The sequence below is a fragment of the Lactuca virosa genome, chromosome 2, assembly GCF_052849685.1.
Source record: "Lactuca virosa cultivar CGN04683 chromosome 2, Lactuca_virosa_CGN04683_v6, whole genome shotgun sequence".
NCBI lineage: Eukaryota > Viridiplantae > Streptophyta > Magnoliopsida > Asterales > Asteraceae > Lactuca > Lactuca virosa.
The window spans coordinates 290,966,105-290,990,523 of NC_136427.1; the positions used below are offsets into that span (position 1 = coordinate 290,966,105).

Genomic DNA, 24,419 nt, shown 5'->3' on the forward strand with positions numbered 1-24,419 from the left:
TGATTATCTTTCACTTCAATCTTCTGGTTTAAGTCGGATTCTACATCAAACTTGGTTCTCTAAACCACGTAACATACTCATCTTGGTCGGACTCGATATGATATGACCACTAGGGTCAAAATAACAACAATCTTCTTAGTCATTACCGAAACGATGGTAACGGCATACTTGAATAAAACGGAATCAATTACTAGCTTCTTGGTAACCTTGTGTCTTTCCCCGATCCAAGTGTGAGTCCTGTGCTTCCGGTAGTATAGACCTCTACTACCATTCACACCTACTCATACTCGTCCCAAGTATTGTCTCGCAGTTTTCCAAGTTACTATCACATAAACAATTTTAACACATACAAATGTGTCCAAACAATCATAAAATTTTCCTTAGACTCTACTAGGACTTCTTCCATGCGTATCTTCAATCATCGCTTCTGCTTCAACTCGGCTGGTGGTGGAAATGCCAGACGATGGGATAACTTCATGGATTATACAAAAAGTTCTTTCTTTCTGTTAATTGAAAATGTACTTCTCCCGTACTGGACGTATTATTTATTAGACACATTCTAAAGGCAAGATACCTCTCTTACGATATCTTCCAATAAGTGTCATTCACTATCGCAAGCCTCCTCGTTTCCTCCGTTTACTCAATTCGCTACGAGCCTTCACCATGACGTTACATTTACTGAAGCATGCGTTCATTGCATCGAGACGATAATACAAATAGAGAAGATTTTAGACGTGTAATACTCCTTATTACTCTGAAAAGTTACATGACAGTTCTAATACCGTAATCAAACATTTAGAAATCTGAACACGTAAAGTTTCCAGATTCAGTCGGCAACAGACCATAGATCCGATCATATAACACATATCATAAATTATTTAGCACATAAAAGCATGTTAGGCATTTTCCTTAAATAAGCTAATGCTTGTGTCTATTCAGGTGTATTACCTAAATTCATTAGACACACTCCTCACAATCATTGTTTAGCATTCTAAGTTTAAGTCTAGAAATAAATCCATATTCCTAGTTCGCTTAAACTAATGCTCTGATACCAACTGTGACATCCCCAATTTCACGGCCAGAAAAGACCGATTTTGTTTATGCTTTATAAAAATCAGAGTAATTCTTTTAATAAAAATGTTGCGGAATTTGTTCCCAGAAAAACATGATAAATATGTTATCAAAGCATTTCCGAAGAAATGTATTTTTATTCATTTTCAAAACATTGGGATGTCATCGTCAATACCGAAACATAAGCATAAACAGAACTTACATTCATTTACACTAGTGATCTACATCTCTTTTAAATCTCTCAGTGCAAAGTAGCTTCGTATCGACACCTGTGATACAAATAAGCTGGAGTGGGTCAGGTTGGGAAACCTGGTGAGTACATAGGGTTTTCAACCCACAATAATATAATTATTATATTTAAACATCAAACAATCAACCTAATTACCCATCCCCCATTATCTTCTTAAGGATTTACCCTAAGAATCAGCTAATCCTTGTCCATTCATTCCTAAGGATCATCCTAAGGAAACGACATGAAGTCCATTGTTGCCAATGACACAGTGGTCGAGCGCAGCTGCTAATATTATCACTTAGGCACAGCTGCTAGAATTGTGACATTCTCTATGAGGCGCTTCTGTCGGTATTGACCTTTAAACGCTAATGTGATGGTCATAAGGCTCTCTATTAGGCGCAGCTGCCGATACTGTCCTTAGAGCGCAACTGCTAGGACGTTTACCATAGATCATAAACATCTACAGGTTGTGGCGCAGCTGCCAGTGCTCATCTATAGGGTACTAGGTCCATTGCTGCCAATGTTCACCTATAGGGCACTAGGTCCATACTACTAAAGTTCCTTTATATCAGCTTTCATCCCTCATCATTCATCTACCCATGTTTTACCCAACACATTTTGTAGATATAAAATACGTATACAGTTTAAAACATTTAAAACATGTATAAAAATCCTTCACCCAACATAGACAGCAAGTATTCAGATAGTAGGCATACATAGCACGTAATTTATATTAAATACTTCATATCTATGTGTAGGATGAAAGGGACTATGCACTCACCTGATAAGGTGGTGACTCAGTACTCGGACAGCACTTCGTTATCTCAAAATAATTTCCCTCGGACAAAACCTAGTACCAAGATCACTAGGGTTTAGTCTAACGTTAACCGCGCCTAATTAATAGTCTAGCTATTATTACTATTATATATGCGTTAACACAATACTTTTCGCCCACTATATACAGACGAGGCCAGACATGGAACACCGGAGGGCAGGATCATTTCGGCATATAAGCACTTCTGAATCCAGCAACCCAAGCGGCCCTCCAAACCGGAACCCCCGTACCGCGAGTGGTTAAAAAGACATTATAACGACACTTATATAACTCATAATAATAGCCCAAATATTTATTATAAGTTCAAAATAACAATACTAATAGTTATTATAAGTTCATAATAACAATACTAATATTAATTATAAGTTATACGTAAAGTAGGGTAAACATAACTTACTTACAAGGGGGTTTTAGCTAGGAGCCGAGCTCTGCAGGGGCAGAACTTCGTCGCTGAATCTTTCTAAGAAAGATTCGTGCAGCGCTTCAGCGCTCACCTTACTATACTAAAACTACAGAAAGAGAAGTCGAATCACGAGGGACCGAAATGCTAGGGGGATAAGAAGAGAAAGACTCTTGAATCAAGAGAATGGTGCAAGAAATATGAGAGCCCAAGACTCTTATTTATAGTAATTGAATTTTCAAAAACTACCCTCATAGTTACTTAATAACCTTATAATTATATAAACAACTAAACACCCCTTAATAATACTATTTTAAATAGATTTAATGATATTTGTACTAAACTAATGTCTAAAGAACTCAACATTAGTCTTATAATGACCGCATCGTCGATACCTTTCTAATGATATATACATATGTATATATATGTTTACGTATATATGATTTATACTTTATTTTAATACGTAAATATGCTATTATAATTTGTAACTCTTTCATATGAACTCCGTTTTTGACGTTCTTTATATCCACGCGTAGGTGGAGATGTATCTACAACTTTCGTTCAGACTCCGTCGGTTAATTTTGACTTTATTTTTAAAGTTATATTTTTAACAGGCCAGGACAGGAAAAGTCCGTTAAAAATTCATAACCTCTTCATCCGACGTCCGTTTTCGTCTGTCTTTTTACCGTTGTGCTACTATTAATAAGATCTTCAATTCTCATTTAGGTTGCGTTGGCCAAAAACTGCTCGAACTAAAATTCGAGTTTCGGGTCGTGCACTACTATGCCGAATATTAGAAAATTCATAATTTCCTCATACGAAGTCATATTTGGGCGTTCTTTTTATGGACGCTATCGGTTTAACATATTCTATGACTTTCGTTTAGATCACCAAGGCTAAAAAGTCCTCTATCGTAAATTCACTATTTACGTCTCCCGGTGTCGTGCCGGTTTTGCCGTAAAAATTCGACGGGCCATAAGTTCTTCGTTATAACTCGGATTTCGGCGTTCTTTATATGTACGGAATCCTTGTAACATATGCTACAACTTTTATTAAGACTATTCCTTCTAAATAATCTTCTATCAAAAAGTCGTTTTCGACACTTATTGTCTCTAAATTGACTAGTCCGGATTTGCGGGCGTTACACATACGTCCTTCATAGCCTGAGCATACGTCCGGGAGCATGGGTGTCGATGGTGATGTGTAGGTTTAACTGGTGTATAGGTTGGGAGATATGCTTGGCTTGTGTTTGCATGAGATGCGATGGTTGATGAGTTTGGGCCAAATGATTCATTGTTGGGGTAAAGGTGATAGCGGTTTTTCTAAAGAGGCCGAACTGCTCTACTACGGAGACAAGGTAGAGAGACCGAAAGTGAAGGTGGTGGGTTGGTATACTCGGTTTGGGGTTTGGAGACTCAAAAAGTTAATAAAATATGGGTGATGGTGATAAAATAAGCGGGGTTTGATTCATGATCATGTACCAAAAAAGTAGGATTGTCTTTTCAAAGCAGACACACAAGAGATGATGACTTTATAATTAGAGAGATTAAGACATAGATACCAACGATGATGAGATATGTATCTAATAATGATACAGGGAGTGTTGCAAGGAGTAATTTTATTCAAAGTAGTAAGTCGGGGATATTATAAATATCCAAATATCAGAAGATCAACATATGTTGGGTGAGATTGGAAAAGACGAAAAATGTGGTGTTTCATAGTGTGTGTGTGTGTGTCTATATATATATATATATATATATATATATATATATATATATATATATATACACTAACAAATATATCCAATTTACTGCCAACTGTAATTATTTTGCTACTTTTTGCGGTGTAGCTACAAAGAAATGACACATAACTTGCTAGCTACGAAATTGTATATTTATATAATTTAAGAATGTCTCTAATGTTATACAATGAATTGATACATGTTATACACATAAAATCTAACATAAGGTCCTACAAATATGACATTATTTATCTATGACTTTAAATACTTTTATTTGACACTTTCAACTTTCCTATAATTGAGGAGGAGAGAATAATCTCATTATCTCCCAACAAGCTCAACAACGGGACAAAATTGATGCATGTTTCTAAGATTAACGACATGTTGTTTTCCAAGTGGTTTGGTAAAAATATCGGCCAAGGGATCAATAGAGGAGACATGACACATTTTCAATTTTCTAGCTTCAACCTATTCCCTAATGAAATGAAAATCCAAAGCAATATATTTGGATCGTGTGCTGATCATCAGATTTTTGCTCAAGAAAATGGCACCTACATTGTCACATAGCAACATTGGGAATGATAAATAGGAGCTTGAAGATCAACCACAAGCTTCTGGATCCGCATCAGTTCAGTAGTGGTATATGCGAGATACCTGTACTCATATTCAATACTTGAGCAAGAGATAACTCCTTTTTTCTGGGAAGTTCAGCTGATGAGATTGAATCCATGAAATTTATAAATCCATATTGGGAGTGGTTGTCATCTTTATAAAACATCTACCTAGCATCAAAATAGGAAAGTAAAGATGTCGTTGTTCTCAGTTTAAAATGAAGGCCACTTAAAGTACCATTTAAGTAGCATAGCATTCGTTTTACCGCTTGCCAATGAAGATTTGTTGGAGCATGCATAAATTCACACACTTGATTTACAACATAAGTTATATACGGGCGGTTGACAGTTTCATATTGAAGAGAGTCGAAAATTTACCTACAGAGTGTAGGATCATAAAATGACCCATTTCATCAAGCTTTGATGTAGGATCAACATGAGTGGAGACTGGTGTGGATGTGGTCATGTTGCTTCACGCAAGAACTTCATGTATGTAGCCTTGTTGAGACAAAATCAAACCAGTGGATTTTTATGGATGTGTAAGCCGAGAAAAATTAAAGAAGCAAGGTCTTTAAGAGAAAATAGTTGATTCAACGGATTTATGAACCATTTCATCAGTGTGTCATTGATTCATATGATTATGAAGTCTTCAACATACACAAATATATAGATAGTGGCAGATGAAGAATGGTGTACAAATAAAGATGTGTCAGATTGATAGGCCCGAAACCCATGTGACAAGATAATAATTTAGATTGTTGAACCAAGATCTTGGAGCTTCTTTGAGGTCGTAGACAACCTTGACACACCGAATGGTGGCGTTTGACGACGGGGTTGAAGGTATCAAAGAAATCAACACCTTCTTCTTGATTGAATCCTTTTGCCAGTAGATGAGCTTTGTGAAGCTGTATTGAACCGTTAGAGTGCCGCTTTAACCTAAAAATCCACTTGAAACCAATAATATTAAAATTAGTTGGACGAGAAACTAGAGACCAAGTGTTATTTCTCATGAGAGCGTCATATTCTGCTTTCATCTCAAGTTTCCAACATGGATGATTTAGGTATTAGGCAAAGGTATCAGTAGGGATGTCAAAAATCCTCGTGGGACGCCGATTCTATATGAGATATTTTTTAAAAAAAAATCGAGGGCGAGAGCACGGGTGGGATTAAATGCCATTTTACTTTTGGGATTGGGGTCAGGGTGGGTATTTCCGTCCTGTAATGCCTATGGGGGCCCCATTTGTATATACATATATTATCCAATATATATATATATATATATATATATATATATATATATATATATATATATATAATCTGATTTCTAGGGTTTTGTAACTTTGTTTCTTTCCTTTCCTTGAGATATCGCCATTGGGAGTCTGAGAAGAGAAATCGGAGTCATTCACTTAACATCTTCACCCTTCTTTACTTTGATACCTCCATCAGTCTTCTTCTTTGCTGATTCTTGAGAATTGTCTTCAAATCCATGGCTTTTTCTTGAACTCGCATTCACAACTGAACTTGGAACTCGCATTCACCCGCTACCGACTGCCACCTTTTGCCTACCGCCTGTCGTCGAGTTGATTTCATATCTACATTGGTAATATTGTGTCTTATTATTATGATATTCTGGTTTATATATGTGGTTAATAATGAATTTAGAGTTCTGATATCTGGTTTATGTGGTTAGATATTTTATTTGTTTAATTATGTCATTATGTTTTTCGAATTAAATATGGTTGATGTGGTTAGATATCTGGTTGTTGTAGTGTCTCATTATTTATCATGGTTTTTGTTTTGTGCATTGTGTATCAACACTAGCAATATTAAATGAATAAGGTTTTCTTCCACCTAGAGGATGGAGCTTTCAAGAGTACTCAAGGGTGAAAAGAAATTTAATCAAAGGACAGATCATTGGTTTTATTTATGCAACCAAATACTTCAGAGTTATATTGATAATGCTCAACTCCCTCTACGTTGTGGTAAAGCTACTTTTTGGATAATTATCTAAAGTAAGTCATTCTTCAAAACCTTTTTTCATAACTTAATGCAACTTTTATAATATTCTTATCATTTTATTTTCTATTTTATAGTTTCATTCAAGGATGGAATTAGCCATCGAAAATAGATTTTTGATTTTTGTTTTTTGAATAAGTATTTAATTTCTGTCATTATGTGGTTGATAAAAAATATGTTTAGGTCTTTCAAATTCTTGGTTAATAACAAGTTTGATTTGTTATCTTAATTTGATTTGTACTAATAAGATTGATAGTAACTTGATATTTTGTTTTTGTGTGAACCATTTTAAGATTTAATGTCTTTAGTCGAGCCATCCATCCAAATGATTCAAACATAGTTAATGATACCATTAATTCTGCAGTTGAACCTGATGTGAAACAAATAAAATTTAGATCTCCAAAATGGCAGAATTTTTTCTTCCTTTGTAATGTTGGATTGGTTGTATTTTATATTTCTAAATTTTTCAAGTCATAATGTTGGATTTTTTGTTTTTGTAATTTTAGATTTGTTGTTTTTTTAATGTTGGACTTTTATTTTTTGAGTTGGTAAAGACTAGATTTTAAGCTTTTCAAATTGATAGAACCCATTTTGAACGATCGGTGGATGCGGTAGAATAATATCTCGAGATTTATCGGGTATAAAAATATAAACATGAAAAACACATGATGAGAATTCCATAGATAAGAAAAGAAAAGAGAGATGAACATAAAAACGTTACAAGCACATGGGTGGAGAGAGAACTTTCCCTTGGTGGGAGAGATCCCACCAATTTCTCTCTTTCTAGAAAGGTTACATTTTGAGAAGTGCACACAAGAAAAATGACCACCTCTCTCTTTATATAGGAGGGAGAGAAAATACACCTAAAATACAATAAAGGGAAATAAATAACCTAACTATCACTCATTATTTGTAGAGCATTTCCATGCTCCAACACAAATTATGGAAAATAGCTTTTTAGCCCAAAATATTGCATTGTTGTAGCATAAAAAGTCATTTTCAAGCCCATAAAATGGGGGAACTGGGACATGATTGGGGGCGATGGAGGCATTTAGGGGCGGGAATGGGGGTTGGGATACCAAGGTATTTCAGGGGCAGGGACGAGGAGTCTATTTGCGTCCCCATTTGGTCCCGTTGACATCCCTATGTATAAGGCTTGGTATTTAGGTCAAGAGAAAGTGCGGTGGTAAAATTTTTCATTTGATTGAATATATACGAGCTCGAGTTACCATAAAGTGTTGATTTGTATCAAAGGTTCTGTAGTGTGATGTAATAGGTGGAGTTTGTTTGGCACGTGAGCTTATGGTTGGATGTTAGTAATATGGATTGGATGAGGACGGTTGGTATGGAGAAGAGTAGGATAACTTGTGCCGTTGTTGATTGGAAGAGTTGTAAGAGATGATGGGGTAGGTAGACAAGGAGTTGTGATAGAATAAACTTATTGAAGAATGTCTGGAGATAATGGAAGGGGAGGATATGATGGGTGGAAAAGGACTGTGAAAGTTGATATGGAAACATATATTCATTAAAAACAACATGGCGAGAGAAATAAATTCGAGATGTGGCTTGATGAAAACAAAGATAAACTTTGTGAGATTCACTATAGGTAATAAAAACACAGGCGAGAGAAAGAAAAGTTGGTTTTATGATTGTTGTAAGGCCAAAGAAAAGGGCATCATAGTAGCCAAAATTTCTTAAAATACTATAATCTGGGAACTTGTCGTAAAGTTTGTGATATGGAGATTGATAGTTAAGAGATGGAGTTATGGTGCAATTGTGAAGATAACTGGTTGTCTTAAAGGCATGTTCCTATAATTCTTGTGGAAGGGATGATTGAGCAAGGAGAGTAAGATTTTTTTTCAACAATAATATTATTGCATCGTTGAATGACACCATTCTGCTCATGACTATACGAACATGAGATATGATGAGTTATACCATGATTGTGAAGAAGGGTGGAAACATTGTGGAATTCACCTCACCAGTTAGTTTGTAAACTTTTGATATCAAAATTAAACTAAGTTTTGATCATCATACGAAAATGCACAAAACTTGAAAAAATTTAGGATTTTTGTGATAGGAAATATATCCATACAAATTTAGTACATTCATCAATAAACAAAACAAAATATTTATGTACGTTCATTGAAAACTTAGGAGAATGTTCCCAAACATCGGAATAAAGTAATTTATAAGGTTTAGAAGAAGCAACATGAGAAGTGGAAAGAGGAAAATTGAAACTTTTTTCAAGCTGATATGAATCACACACATCTAAGAATTCATTTGAAGTAATAAGAAGCTAAAAAGAAGAAACTAATGCCTAGTTCAAGAGTTATAGCAGAGAAAATAAAAGAAGACAAAAGAAAGTAAGGAGATATAAGAATAGAAAGGAAAGGAAAAAAAATTTGTCTTTTGTGTTCACGAGTTGGAGAGAAATGGAAGGAAAATTAAACATTTTGTACTTTCTCTCAAAGTCCTTCCAAATCAGAAGGAGAGTTAGGAGGGAAAGTGATCATTCCATTTGCTTCCACTTCCTTCCTTTAATGAAACTCGGGAACACAAAGTTATTTTAATACATTCTCACTTCCACCTATTTCCTTTCATTTCTCTCTTTATTTTGAACTCAAGAACGGGGTGTAAACGTCGTAAGAGAAGTTCACGAGCATGTACAAGTTGTCGATGCCATCCATGTAAAGATGTGTGTACACCGGTGAAAGCCGTAGTGGATAATGGTTTATTGGTTGGGAGAGTGAGCCGGTATAAGCCTTCATTAACGTCCCCATGAAGGATGGTTTTTCCCTAAATTGTCTTAACTCAATAGTAATGAGGCCAAATTTTCATAAACATATTATTTTCATAGGTCAACATGAATACACTCAACAAATTTTTTGTAAGTTAGGGACAATTAGCACGGTAGGAAACTTAATGTTTGGCGAAGAACATGAACCAACATGAGAAATAGGCAAATCAGTATCATTTCTAGCTTAACGTTTGTCATCTTCATTGTAGTCTTCAGCAACATTGAGTTTTTGGAAGTACGGTGAGGCATGATCAACGTTGCAGGTGTCAAAGTACCATGAAGGATTGAAAACAATCGATAGACTATTGTATTGAGCAATGTGGACTTGTTGATGCTGGTTCTGTAGATTGGGATGCCGAGAAGAGAAATGTATTTAGTCAGACAGTTGCCAATAATCAATCGAATCATAGGCCGGTTTGCTACAAATTTGACATTGAACCTGACAACGACATGTATCAAGATGACATTGTATAGAAAAGAAACCATACCTACTTTATTGGTGGATGAGATTGATCTAATGTTATAGCGTGTTACAACAAGTGCTGATGATCCATTTGGTTGCTGGGATGGAGTGTTGGAGATAGGGGTAAAAGGTGTTGAAAGGCGGGCATATTCTTGTCTAAGATGTGCTTTCTTCCTGAATTAATAATCCAACCAGATCATCAATAGTGACCACATCATTCTTCATCATAAATGTAACATTAAAAGCTCAATATGAAGAAACAATTCCATTTAAGATATTACGAATGAGATCTTCTTCTAAGATATGATATAGGGTTTCTACAAGAGAATCATAAATTGATCGTGTAACACCCAATTTAGGTATGAAATAATGCTATGCATGGTTAAAGTTTTTATTTGGATTTTGGGAATTTTGTTTTCCCATAGTGCGGTGGTTGGATTACCACAACGTGGTGTTGCCATGTGTACACAACACGGTGGTCATTTAATTGTTGCGTCGCGACGTCATAATAGGTAAGAAACCCTAAATTATGGGCCTTGATCCCTATTTAAGGGATGCGATAGATAGGGTTTCCTCGACCTTCCCTCTCCATCACCTCCAGAGAGCTTATGCCAAAACCCATCCCTCCTGCATGTTCTTGAGCCTTATTTGTCTAGATCTTGTTCTTTAAAGGAATAAGAAGAGTGTTAAGGGAGCAAGGAAGCACTAAGAAAACCTAATATAGTCTTTTGAGAATCTTCTAGGATTTTGTAAGTCTTCAAGGCTCCATTTTATGGGTTTTTAATGAATGTTTGGAATAAAGTTTGCAGCTTTATTGTTTTCTGAAGTCCCAGAAGTATAATATGTGTTATATCCGGTCTCTACTCCCGATTTGGTGCTACGTATGGAGCTATGACCATATTTTACCATTTTTTGACCTAGAATGGTGTGAGACTTGCATGGGTTATGCATCAAAAGTTTCATTTTTTATGGACCATAATATAATACTAAAGCCTTCTAAAAGTTTAAGGCTTGGACTTAATGGATTAAGAGTTTAATGAAGATGTTGTTATGCCAAAAGAAACGCGACATAGTCAAGGACTAACCAAAGCACAGTAAATGATGAAGTCCTGTGACTTTTTTGTCGTGACTAGACCATAACGCGGTCAGGGGTTTGCCACAATGCAGCGGACCATTGATGGTTGACCATTGACTTTGACCAGTTTGACCTTTGGTTAACTTTTAGTGAAAGTATGTCTTAGATAATTGATTAGGAAAAAATGGACTTTTTTCCTAAGATGAGGATTATGAAGAGAAAGAATCATTTAGAGAGGAAAGTTAGTTATTATACCTTAATTATTAAATTAAGGTTAATTAACATGTAGTGATTCGAGATAATTTCAGTGCAACATAGCCCATTGTGTGGATTACCTTATCAGACTTTCAGCTGAGTATGGGCGACACTTGGCGACCAGGGGGTGGGGGCTCGTGTCACAAATAATTACCAAAATGTCAAACCATCTCTCGAGATTTGACGATAAGTAAAATTAAATCTCATCAACATATTTTTTCAATCCTAAGGCTAAAAATTGTGCTTGCAGTTCTCATAAATTTTTGAGTCATCATCAATCGTGTGTGTGTATATATATATATATATATATATATATATATATATATATATATATATATATATTGTGCTTGCAGTTCTCATTAATTTTTGAGTCATCATCAATCGTGTGTGTGTGTGTATATATATATATATATATATATATATATATATATATATATATATATATATATATATATATATATATATATATATGTGTGTGTGTGTGTGTGTGTGTGTGTTCAATAAGGAACGATCTAAAACTATTGAATCAAAGAACCAATCTTGGTTGTTAAAAAAACGATCAAGGACCAAAATGCCATAATATATCACAAATGCCATAAAATTTTTTTATCCATTTCCATAAACATTCATATTTATAATATATCAAAAATGCCATAATATATAAAAAAATGCTATAATATATAAAAAAATGCCATAATAATTGCATCTTTAAGGAGATTCTCTTGAATTTTATTGTCATAATATATACAAAATGCCATAATATATAAAAATGGGAAATAACATAAATGCCCTACGAACTTTCTAGGGTTGGTCCTTTTAGTCCATAAGCTATTTTTGTGGCTTTATGAGGTAACCAAGTCGTGGAAAACCTGTCTTTTTATTCCCTTTTACTTGTTTTAGCCGGGTTGAGTGCAAAATAGACAAAACTTAGGGCCCATCTCTCTCTCACTCTCTCTCTCTCTCTCTCTCTCTCTCTATATATATATATATATATATATATATATATATATATATATATATATATATATATATATATATATATATATATATATATATATCTTAAGAACACAATCTACCAGGCACCCACCATCGTCTTTTTCCTCTCATACTTCCTCTCGAAACCATCTCCTTCTGATAGATCACTTAGTTTACCTATAATCCCAAGTCCAAATGACCTCTCTAACATGAGTAGAAGAATTAAAGGTTTTAAGAATGTAATCAACGCCCCATTTAATAATCTCTGTGACATGAGCAAGCTCTCTTATACCTTCATATTTACACTTGTATTTAATCAAACTCCAACTCAACAGAGTCATGGCCCAAGCTTGAGGGAAATGAAACTGTATCGCATCCCCAACATCATAATATCCACCAACTAAATCTTTCATTACAACTCGTGATTTGTCAAATTTTCCATTGTTTAAACACGAATTCCCCTCCATTAAACATTATTATGCCTTAAAAGCTCTCTAGTTGAAAAGGGAGCAATTATGATGGTAGAATTAAATAGAAACAACAATAGAGCTAAGTAAAGTAGAAAGGTGGCATCTTACATTTTTTTGGGAATTGAAGAACATTAGAGATTTGTGGAGTGCAATATTGTAGTTATATGGTGCTAGAGGATGCTTGTGATGCCTAGGCACGTTCTTGACTATGACTTTAATTATTACGGCTATGAAACCAATTGCTAAAATCAATCCAACCATCCAAATAAAAATCTTACGGCTAGCGATGATACAACCCAGATCTACGTACCTCTTATTCTTCTTTTCTCCTGGACCTAACACCCAGCTGATATGTGTATATTTGGTCGTATATTTTGTGCATATGTTTAATACTTTTAGCTACAATTATGCTCATTTTAGCACAAAAAATACTTATTATGTTTTAAATCTATTTTGTATCAGAAAAGACATGCTCGGGATGAAAAGCGAGCAAATGCGGAGCTGGAAGCATGAAAGAATGAGCCAAGACGATAAGATACAAATAAGATGCTTGAAGACAAAAGCCCACAACATGGCCATATCCTCCATGTCGTGGCGATTGGAAAGTTCGCAATCATTAAGTTGACTGGGAGAATAAGCGTGGATTCAGAATCCCATGGCGTGGCACCTATCCTCACGTCGTGGCGATCAGATTTATGGAAACTATATATATATATATATATATATATATATATATATATATATATATATATATATATATATATTAGATCGAATTCAAGAGGTTGGCTTGAGGATTTAGCTAAGGTTTACGACTGAAAACTCTTAGAAAACCTCTAGAAGTGAAGAATTCTCTTTACACTCAAGCTTTGAAGATAATTGAAGAAAGATTATCACTAAATCATTCGGTTTGCTAGACGTAATCATGTCTTTTCTAGTTAACTTCAATTTATTACTTGTTTCTGTTTTAGTTATGCGCTAATCATCCCATACTACTGTTTGGTGAAGATGAACCCGGATCTTATGTGTTGAATTTGATTATTGGATGTTTTATGTTCATTTTGCTTGTGTTTGATAATCAAAAACCCTAGCATGTTAAAGTTTTAGTTTTTATTGCTTATTAATCAAGTTCTGTGTGATAGATGATCATTCTAGTTGCATGAATTTGTTACCCAATTGTTTATGATCATTAAATAATCAAAGCTAAGATTAATCATATCAATTAAAAGTTAATAACTTTAAATGCATTGAATTGCATAATTAATCATCATTTGTGCTTGGTTGCTTGAATTGATCATAGGAAAGTAACTCTTAGAATTATCATTCATATTCCAATTTGTGATTATATTGATTTTGTGTTTAGCCTGTGCTTGTTCATTGCATGGTAATTCATAAATTTGTACATCTAGGTATTTGGTCATAATAACTAGTTAATGAATTGGTAATCAATATAATTCATCCACTAGAAATCAACCATAGGAGAAAGGGGAATCATAACTAAATAGAAGTACTCTTTAAACCTCGAAGTAAAAGTAGTTTTCTTGCTTGATAGTTTTAATAGTTATTTAGTTAATAGTAGTTTAATTTAAGTTCTTCTGATCTTGCAGAATCAGTAAAAACCCCCAATTAAAGTTTGTTCTCTTAGTTTATTTTTTATAGTACTTATTTTATAAATTGAATTTCGTTCCCTATGTTTGACGCCCGACTTACCCAATCTATTCTATACTCCGACTAGGTACACTGCCTAAAGGTGCATAAGTAGTTAGGTTATAAATTTAAAAGTTGATAGATAGATTTTTATGCACATCAAGTTTTTGGCGCCGTTGTCGGGGATCAACTTATTTGATTTTTAGTTTAGTTGCTTTTAGTTATTCGATCCTTTATGTGGGGTAAAACCCGCAACAAGTTATTTTCCTGCATTAAATTTTATTTTTTCCGTCCAGCAACCACATCGTGGGCCTACGTGGCCAAGTCATGGTGACTAAAGAGTGACTTTGTTTTATTCGTTTTACACGTTTGGATTTTGTTTACATTATAGTGATTTATGACCCGAGGATTCAAAACTCCATTCTTCCACCCTCAAAAATCCAGAATCATCTTTCCACAAGAAGATAGGCAAGAAGGTTAACGAGTCAAGTAGCACTTTCCAATCTGAAAAATTCGAGCTCTTTGAAAAAACACAAAGCAAAAAGAAAGTAGGATACAAGCCAAAAACATCTACTGAGGAAGATTCACAAGAAGACTTAAGAAGCGAGGTTGGAGAGATGGTGGATATCACGACCATGACGATAAGGGAGTACAAGAAAAGGTTGTGTAACAACAACAGTCCAGGTCTTGTGCCACCCGAGATTCCAACTGATAGGGTTTTTGAGCTCAAGGGACACATTCTATGAATACTCAAGGACATAACTTTTTTCGGGAAAGATTATGAAGCCGCTTTCAAGAACATCAATGAATTTTTGGACATTGCTTATTATTTCAATGTTCCAAATGTTTCAAGAGATGCATTGTTACTGAGAATGCTTCCTATGACATTTACTGGAGATGCAAAGATATGGTTGAATTTGTTAGCTCCTAGAACAATAAGAACATGGGACAACCTTCGTGAAGCGTTTATCGAGCAACTTAGTCCTCCATCCAAGATATCTAAACTCAAGAAAAAGATTGCTAATTTTCAACAAGAAGATGGAGAATCCTTGTACAAAGCTTGGGAGAGATATAAAGGCCTTTTGAGAAATTGTACTCAACATGACTTGAACGTGCAACAAGAAGTCTCTATTTTTTATGATGGGGTGAATTTTACAACAATGAAACTTCTTGATTATCATGGACCAATGACAAATAAAGAACCGGCCACCATCAAAGAGTTAATCGAAGAATTCGCAAAGCAATCAAGAGAGTACCATAATCCACGAGAGGACATGAATAGAGGAAATGGAAGTAGAAATGGAGGAGATTTGGTGGCTATTATGGCTAAGTTAGAAAATATGGATCGAAGAATGAAGAAAATGGATCAATCCATACATGCCATACGAGTTGCATACGACAATTGTAATGGGTCGCATTTGAATAAAGATTGCAATTTAGATGCAAATGGGAATCGGAAGGCCCAAGTACATTATTCAAGTGGAGACATATTATGAAGATTCGAGACAACACAAGAAGGAATGGTTGCCTCGTGATAAGTACATGAAGCAAATAGAAGAGAAATTTAGGCAAACAAATCGGGAATTTTATCAAAAAGAACAATTGGCCAATAATAAATTCGATTTCAAATCCATGCTTGCACGCTTTGCATCTGTTTATGAGAAGAGGCATGATGCGGCTATTTCCACAATAAGAAACCAACACGCTTCTATCAAAAACATCGAAACTCAACTTGATCAATTGACGAAAATAGTAAATGAGCGATTGCCGCCCAAAACTCCTGATCAACCTCATGTTATGGAAATTTACATTGAAAAAGAGGTTCTTTCTAAGCCATTAGTGATCCATGATACAACTACTACCCAGCCCGGTCCACAGCTGGAAGGAGAGAAGATTGAAGCAAAAACAGAATCGAGCTCTGCCCAGTGCCCAGGACGTGGCGACCTTACCATGTCGTGGCCACTGGAGAATGGAAATTCTTTTACTTCAAAAATCGTATCAACCTCCTCTGCCATATCCATCTTGATCACTTAATCATACTATAGAGTCAGACCACAAGAAGTTCATGGCACAATTACTATCTCTCTCTAAAAATTCTCTATTCCTCAAATCCATGGCTAAGATTCCCAATTTCGCTAACGATGTGATGACTAACCGAAAAGAATTGGAGAAATCATCTACCATCGTGCTAAATGAGTTGTGTTCTACTACAACCATTGATAGATTTCCAATTAAGATGGGAGATCTGGGGTAGATAACTTTGCCTTGTAAATTTGGCAATTCTTTTTCAGTAAATGTTTTAGCCGATTGGGGGACAAGCATCAATCTCATGCCATACTCTTTCTACGAGAAGCTCGATTTACCAAAACTACAAAACACAACGATGACACTTCGGATGGCGGATCACTCAATCACTCACCCATGTGGAATTCTTGAAGATTTGTTGGTAAAAGCGGGGAAATTTATTTTTTTAGTTGACTTTGTGGTTCTAGACACGAAAGAAGATGAAGACCTCCCCATAATTTTAGGAAGACCATTCTTGAGCACCGCGAGAGCCCTCGTTGACATCCATGATTCTAAGCTCACACTTTGTGTAGAAGATGAAGAAATCAATTTTGAAATGAACAAAGTAGTAAGTAATGACAAGCAATCAGATGAGGCGTCAATAGTTAATAAGTTAAAATGATTTGGAAGAAGAAATTTTTAACTAGCTAGATGAGATTGAGAAATTGATGGAGGAAGAGTTGAAAACTTGGGAAAAGTCTCATGTGGAAGAAGTAAGGTGTTCCAAACAAAGAGCTTCAACTACTATGACGTTTGAAGTGTTCGCATTCACTACACCCAAGGTTAAAGTGGAAGAGGCAAGTGACGAAGAAGAAGGTGATTCGGGTGATGAAGGGGAAATGAATGACAAAAATATTCCAAGATGGAGGTAAACAAAGAGGAACATAAAGAAAATGAGGAGTGGAATAAAAAGATAAAAGGGCAAGGAAAAGGAAAAGGGTTGAAATGCAAACACGAGGAAAGCACCAACACAAAAAAGAAGGAAAACTCGAAAAAGGCGTACATAAGGAGAGTCCAAGCATACAAGGGAAGATGGAAAGAGAAAAAAGGAGCAACATGAGAGCCCAATCCCACCCACAACAATGTAGAGCAGGAAGGAGTCCAACTCATCGACTCTTAAAAAAGAAGCGCTTCTCGGGAGGCAACCCGATGTTTGAAGAAGTTTTTATCCTTTTAGTTTATTTTAGTTTTCTTTGTTTTGTTTTGTATTTATAACCGAATGATTGTGATGTTTTTTGAATTTATCTAGGAAATTTGTTTTATTTTTGGTTGTGCATGATAGAGGCTATGTTTTAAAGAATTTTTTTTTGTAAGAGTTGAAGTGTAAAATCGAGAGCCGCAACTTTGGATAAGTGTGGGGTGCATGTAGAGACTCTAACGAGAGTGTTAGAGAATGAGAGGCTTACAATTTAGACAACGCACGAGTGAAGAAATTCCAAACATTCCCAGAAGAACATTTAAACCGAAGCTGTTTTACTGAACTTCCAGTTCCCACGACGTGGTATCACTAGGCCACGTCGTGGCATTCCTAATTTTTGCGACCTTGATGATTTCTTACTCGACAACACGACGTGGCATTGCTTTGTACGTCGAGGCTAGGCTACGGTGAATATTTTGAAGTTTTTCTACACCACCTTTTAGAGGGAATGGTTATTGGTTTTATTTATATCCGACACATTTACATTCACAAGCAACAGGAGTCCAGTTTCTAGTTTCCGACAATTTATTCGAGATGTCGACCACACAACTTTCAAGAATTCGATCTCGCCACTTCTACCTCAGGGGAGTCTGTTCCAATTTATCCTTATTTATTTTTATGTTCTTTTAGTGTTTAAGTATGTAATGGGGACATTGCATCAATTAAGTGTGGGTAGGGGTTGAATTTAGGAATGCGAGCATACTGATACAAATGATTTAAAAAATGAAGTTGATTTTAAAAAAATTATTAGAAAGATTTGAAATAATAATCTAAAATTAAATCTAGTTAAAAAATTGTTGTAACATTCCAAAAATCACGGTAAAAGTTTCATTTTTGAAACCAATCCAAAACCATAAGTGTTTGCAAATCGTAGTTTCCAAAAGTCATAAACATGAATCAGAGTATCCCAAAATCATAATCTCATAGAATCCAGGATGATGTGCACGATCAAGCCTTTGCCTTGTCCCGATCATTTGAAGTACCTGAAACATAAAACTGAAACCGTAAGCACCAAGATTAGTGAGTTCCCCTAAAGTACCACCACACAAACAGATAACATACACAATCCTGTATGTTGGGTCCACAACCTCTCAGTTGTCTTATCCTGGCCCACAACCTCCCAGTTGGAATGCACTGCATATCATGTATTGGGTCCACAACCTCCCGGTTGGATTACCCTGACCCAAAACCTCCCAGTTGGATTGCCCTGCATATCACATACTGGGTCCAAAACCTCTCGGTTGGATTACCCTGTCCCACAACCTCCTGGTTGGATTGCCCTGACCCACAACCTCCCGGTTGAATTGACCTGGTCTGTTGACTGACAACACAAAGCAATAGTTTCAATCCCAACATAACATGTCAACATATAACAGATATTAAACATATTCAGCAAACATATAATCACACAACGAGTAATCACAGGTAGTCCTACAGATCTACCAGTCTAACGCATATCAGCAGCCATCATATAATCATACAGATCTACCACATACTCAACATATCATCAATCATTATATATCAGGATATCAAATCCAATGGGCCGAACTTGGTGCCTTCAACCCACAAGTACATTGTGGGAAACTCACCTGAATCGAATAATTATGAAACACTGCGATACGATCCCTTTTAAGCACTGCTTGGGCCCGCGAATTCGCTAATCACCAAAACGAGGTAGAATCTCAATGAATAACCTAAAATCCTCAAGTTTGACCCAAAGTCAAACTTTGTCCAAAAGTCAACAGTCAACATAAGTAAACAGTCAACCGTCCTCACGACGTGACCATCTATGGCTCATGTCGTGAGCGACTACATGACAAAATAGTCAAGCCTTACAACCCTCACAATGTGACATGCATCTCCTCACGTCGCGAGATCCGTCTGAGTGCCATTTTGATCCAAAAACTTCTTAATCCATTCAGCCACTAATCCATCTTTTCCAAGAGGCTTCCTAACACTCATAGGATCAAAAAAATTGATGCTTTAAGGTCTAGTATGTCCAATACAATAATTAAGCTGAAACTAGGTCATTTATGAAGAAAAAGGAGTTAAGTTCTTAAGCATGGACTCAAACATCCTCCAAACTTGAGATCCATAAGATATCAGCACCAAGGGACCCCTTGGACCCATAAAGTTGCTAACTTTATGGAGTCCGAACACTCTAACTCTTAAACCATGGTTAATATTGCATAAAACCTTAGATCTAACAACAAGGAAACATAAAGTTTGGATCTTGGTTACTCACAATGGTCCAGAAGTGTACCTAGAGATTGCAAATGGAACTTCCAAGCTGAAACTATGCTTCAATGGTGATCTCTTTTTCTCCAAGCCACCAAAAGTCCACCAAAAGCTCAAGAATCATAATGAGAGGCTAGGTTTAGGATTTTACTGAGCTTAGGGATGAAGGAGGCTGTTTTTGGAACCCTAAAATGAATTTTATGGGGTTTGAATACGAAGGAAACCCTAACAGATCATGGGCTTGGGCTGGAGCTCATCTCAGTCATGAGCTCCTAATGCTCACGTCCTGAGCTCAGTTTAAATCAGAATCTTAGTTATCCACTACTCATGTCGTGACCTCTCTGTGGCGACGTCGTGAGCCATGGTTTTACCCCAAAACCATGCCTTTGACTCCTCGAAGCCCTAAATGGATCCGATATGGAAACCGAGTGTTACAATTCTCCCCCACTTAAATCAGACTTCATCCTCGAAGTCACTCATTACCACTCTTCAGACATACCCGAAAATTTGGAAAATTCCTCCACGACCCCGATCTGAACTGAGAATTCGACTCCTACAAGCGACTGTCTTCCCACAAACAATCGAAACCCAGTATACGAAGAACTACATACCCTAGCTAATAATGAATCCTTGAACCACATCTTTAACCCTTGAAGAATAACCATTACTACTCTACCCGAAATCCGAAAATCCAAAGCCTTGACTAGTTATCCATTGCCGTTAAACCCTCCTCCCAACACAAGTCTCTACTAGAAAGTCGTTGTAGTGAAACACACATACAACACTGACATATTCCATAAATCCCTTAACTGCCTCAAAGTTAAGGCTTCATAGAAAGAAAATTCGAGGAACCACTCAGAAGCCCGCAACTGCCGACCAACAACCCCATAACTTAAAAATGCCCAACTGCAACCATAACTGTAAGACGCAACGTCCAGAGAGAACCATTCAAACCGGGAACTCTCAAAATTACAACCATGAATCAACTCCATCAATATACTTCCCAAATCGGGTACCTATCGGTCTAAACTTCAGAAACCATACCCTAAGACTGATGATCTTACATATGTCGTACCTACCCTTAGTCCCTGACTAGGAACACCACTGTTCCCATGAGTATAATGATGGTCCATCTAAGAATTTCATGTTTCATCTAAATCCCTTATCATCCTAGGTGTACCTTCACCTAACATATCACTCGAGACATCTCCAACGGACTTCGTGACTCGAGATTTTATAACTAATAACTAACCCTGTTAAACAACCTCCTAATAAACAACCTACAAGGAAACGGGTCCACCTTTGCAAATATTCATCAAGCGACTTCCGATGCACAACCAATACATCAACCAAAACAAACTTTTACTAACCACATGATCCAAACCAGTTGGTCCCTGAGTTTCCCGACTTCCAACAGTGCACTAACATCCAAAGTACCACACTTAGAAAATAAACAAACATGATCACTAGGACCACATCCTATGACTGGAATACCTCTACAAGGTCCTCAACATAAGTTTGGATTGCCTCTGAGCTCACAACATGAGTCTGCAATGCCCTTGCCGACCCTTAGCCCATGCCTAAAATGTTCTCGGTATTTTGGCCTTTTAGTGACTACCGATCCAGAACATGCCAATAAGACTAACGATATTGAGACCTAAGAGTCTCAACCAATTGACTTCTAGGTCCCACCCACATGAAACACCACTGGTTTACGATACATCGTGACACCTTATAACCACTAAAACGATAAGCTCACGGCACCACACCGATCTTTTCGTCATTCCATCACTCGCCTGAAAACTCACGACCAACACCACAGAGCCTAAAGATACTCAACCTCAATCCACCATCTTGCGGGAACCCAATCAACATCCCTCTCAACGCTAACCGAACACAATACTTCCATATTCTTTCACCACACACAATTCCTTTCATAGTACACGCTGCTACCAATGCAAAATCCGACGAAACATGGCCGCACATGACCCGAGAAAGGGATACACAGTTACACTCTTGTTCCAATTCAAAGGCTATAACCCAAATAAGAACCATGCATATAATTCAAACCAAGTGCTCCATTTCTATCTTGTCCAGCCCACATACACCCCTCATGACAGTATCTAATGCACTTACCACAATACACACCCTTAAGGGAACCCACAACCCTACCCAAAGGGTGAAGTACCAGAAGATCTAAAGAGATGGCAAACCTCAATCCTTAATAGAAAACATTCTCATGGACGATCGAAACAAGATACCATACCTTGATTGAGACTTAACAGACCCCATTAATACGTAACTATCTCGATAAGACTTTTTAAGTTATCTAGAAATGCTGCTAAAACTCTGGTCGGACCCATCCAAATACCAACCCTGCAAGTAGGACATGCCAAAATTAGATTCTATGCAGATTTAATGTCATGTCTAGAAAGTCTGAACAATGCTATTTCAACTTCTAAACTTCCATTAACCAAGGAAATCTTCCAAACTCGAGTCGAACTTGACGATAGGTTGACGCATCCATTGCACTTCAACTGATACATCTCGAAACTTCCAAAGAATTTCCACTATTGATGATGAGCGTAATGACCAACGATCGAGGATGCATTGACCACTAATCCCATGATCCAATGCACTACTGAACCAAAAACCACGTGGAGCTAAACATGTCAAACTCTTAAATTGACTAACCGACCTGCAGTTGCCCAATCTAGACTATAATTAGTAATCCGTACAACGAGTTGACAAATATCTCAACAACCGATAGTCAACTAGAGTGATCCTAGTGTCTCCTCATCCATTCATTGGCATCGCAGAAGGAAACATTGGCTACAATTGGCCCCTTGACCAACTACTTCCTACTGCAAGACAACTCGTGTATTTCCTGAACACATACTTTTGGTAGCCACTTGCTCTACACCCATGACTTGACCAAAATTTAATCGAAGTCTCACATACTCGCACCGCTGATCCCTATAAATCATTCTTCCGACACCACGAATGATCCTCCAAGAAGAATACCTAGTACTCCCCTACTAAGGGTTCAGACTACCATCAACTGACATTGCAAACCAAACCATATCTCAAACCGGCTCAACTAGGTACAAACCATCCCTGAATCTTGGAATGTATAACACAAACAAGATGATCTTCCAGACAAGGACCAAGAAACCCTAAGAGATTTTGAATCTTAGATGAAGACCTCAGAAATTTCCAATTATAACTACTTCTAACATGAAGAATCCCCGTGCAGGTGCACAAGCAATAATTCTGACAGTCCATTCGTAGCACCGATTTTCTATCACGAAACAAATGGATTACCACTAACCCCGTCCATAATTTTCCAATCAACAATCCGGTTCCCGACTTGCCTATATGCCAAGAAAACAGACCCTAGATCGAATATCAAGGCAACCAATCCACAAAATCCCCTTGTGCATTCCCAAGTTGCCATACTGCCGAAAAAAATCGTAGTCACAAAGCTCCATACTGAGTCTACATCCCAACTCCAAAAATCACATGCCTGCCCTCTCTCTCCTCTGAACACAGAAGGCTGGAGGAACAAGCTCCTGCTGAAGATAGTGATATTCCAAACTATCTACCGATCACTCAACCTCTAGTTGCAATCCTGGAGCCAATCATAACAATCACTTCTTTCTTGAGTCTCTCGACTCAACTGGCACTAACATCGAGCAAGGCCCTCGATACCTCAAATCAACTAACTTACCTAGGCCTGCACCATTCAAACCCAGTAATATATCGCCACTAAATCCCAACCAATCACCAGACTCATCCTCAGCCTGAACAACCATAACCAGAAGATCAACAGATACGAAAACCCTGCCACGAGTCATGGTTATCCAACCATGCTATCTAACTTCAACCAGCTCCTTAGAATCCTCATGACTTCCCTTGATTCAAGTATGGATCATGTGCTTCCAGTAGTACGAGCCTAATACTACTTTCCACACCTATCCATACTTTCCTCAAGAGTCAATCTCGAGTCCTCTAAGTCACCTACTCAAAATACTACTCCCAATACATGCTAAACAACATATAACCCGTACTAAAGCACTTCCTAGACTCTCCTAGGATCCCCACCTCACCCTGCCATCAACTTCTGAAGAACTCCTATTAATGTCAGCTAACCACCTCATGGATATAAGTACATGCAACAAAACTTAAATAATCTTTTGACTAAAAGACTCAACCCTACAACGGTAACATTCAGACGAGAGCTGGGCAATAGGACCAAATCGTTCACTCTAAGATCCCATATACAGTAGAATACTTGACTCTACCCTAAGCCCTTCATCAGACAAGAATAG

At 36.8% G+C, this 24,419-nt stretch overlaps 1 non-coding gene and 1 pseudogene across 1 annotated transcript; both read right to left on the bottom strand.

Moving 5' to 3' along the window:
* Positions 1–12,647: 12,647 nt before the first annotated feature.
* Positions 12,648–24,419, bottom strand: part of LOC145158638 (endoglucanase 25 pseudogene) — a 31,483-nt pseudogene continuing 19,711 nt past the window's right edge.
* LOC145161908 (small nucleolar RNA R71) lies at positions 15,590–15,696 on the bottom strand. Its single transcript, XR_013738765.1, has one exon. It is a non-coding gene; the product is annotated as a small nucleolar RNA R71 (small nucleolar RNA).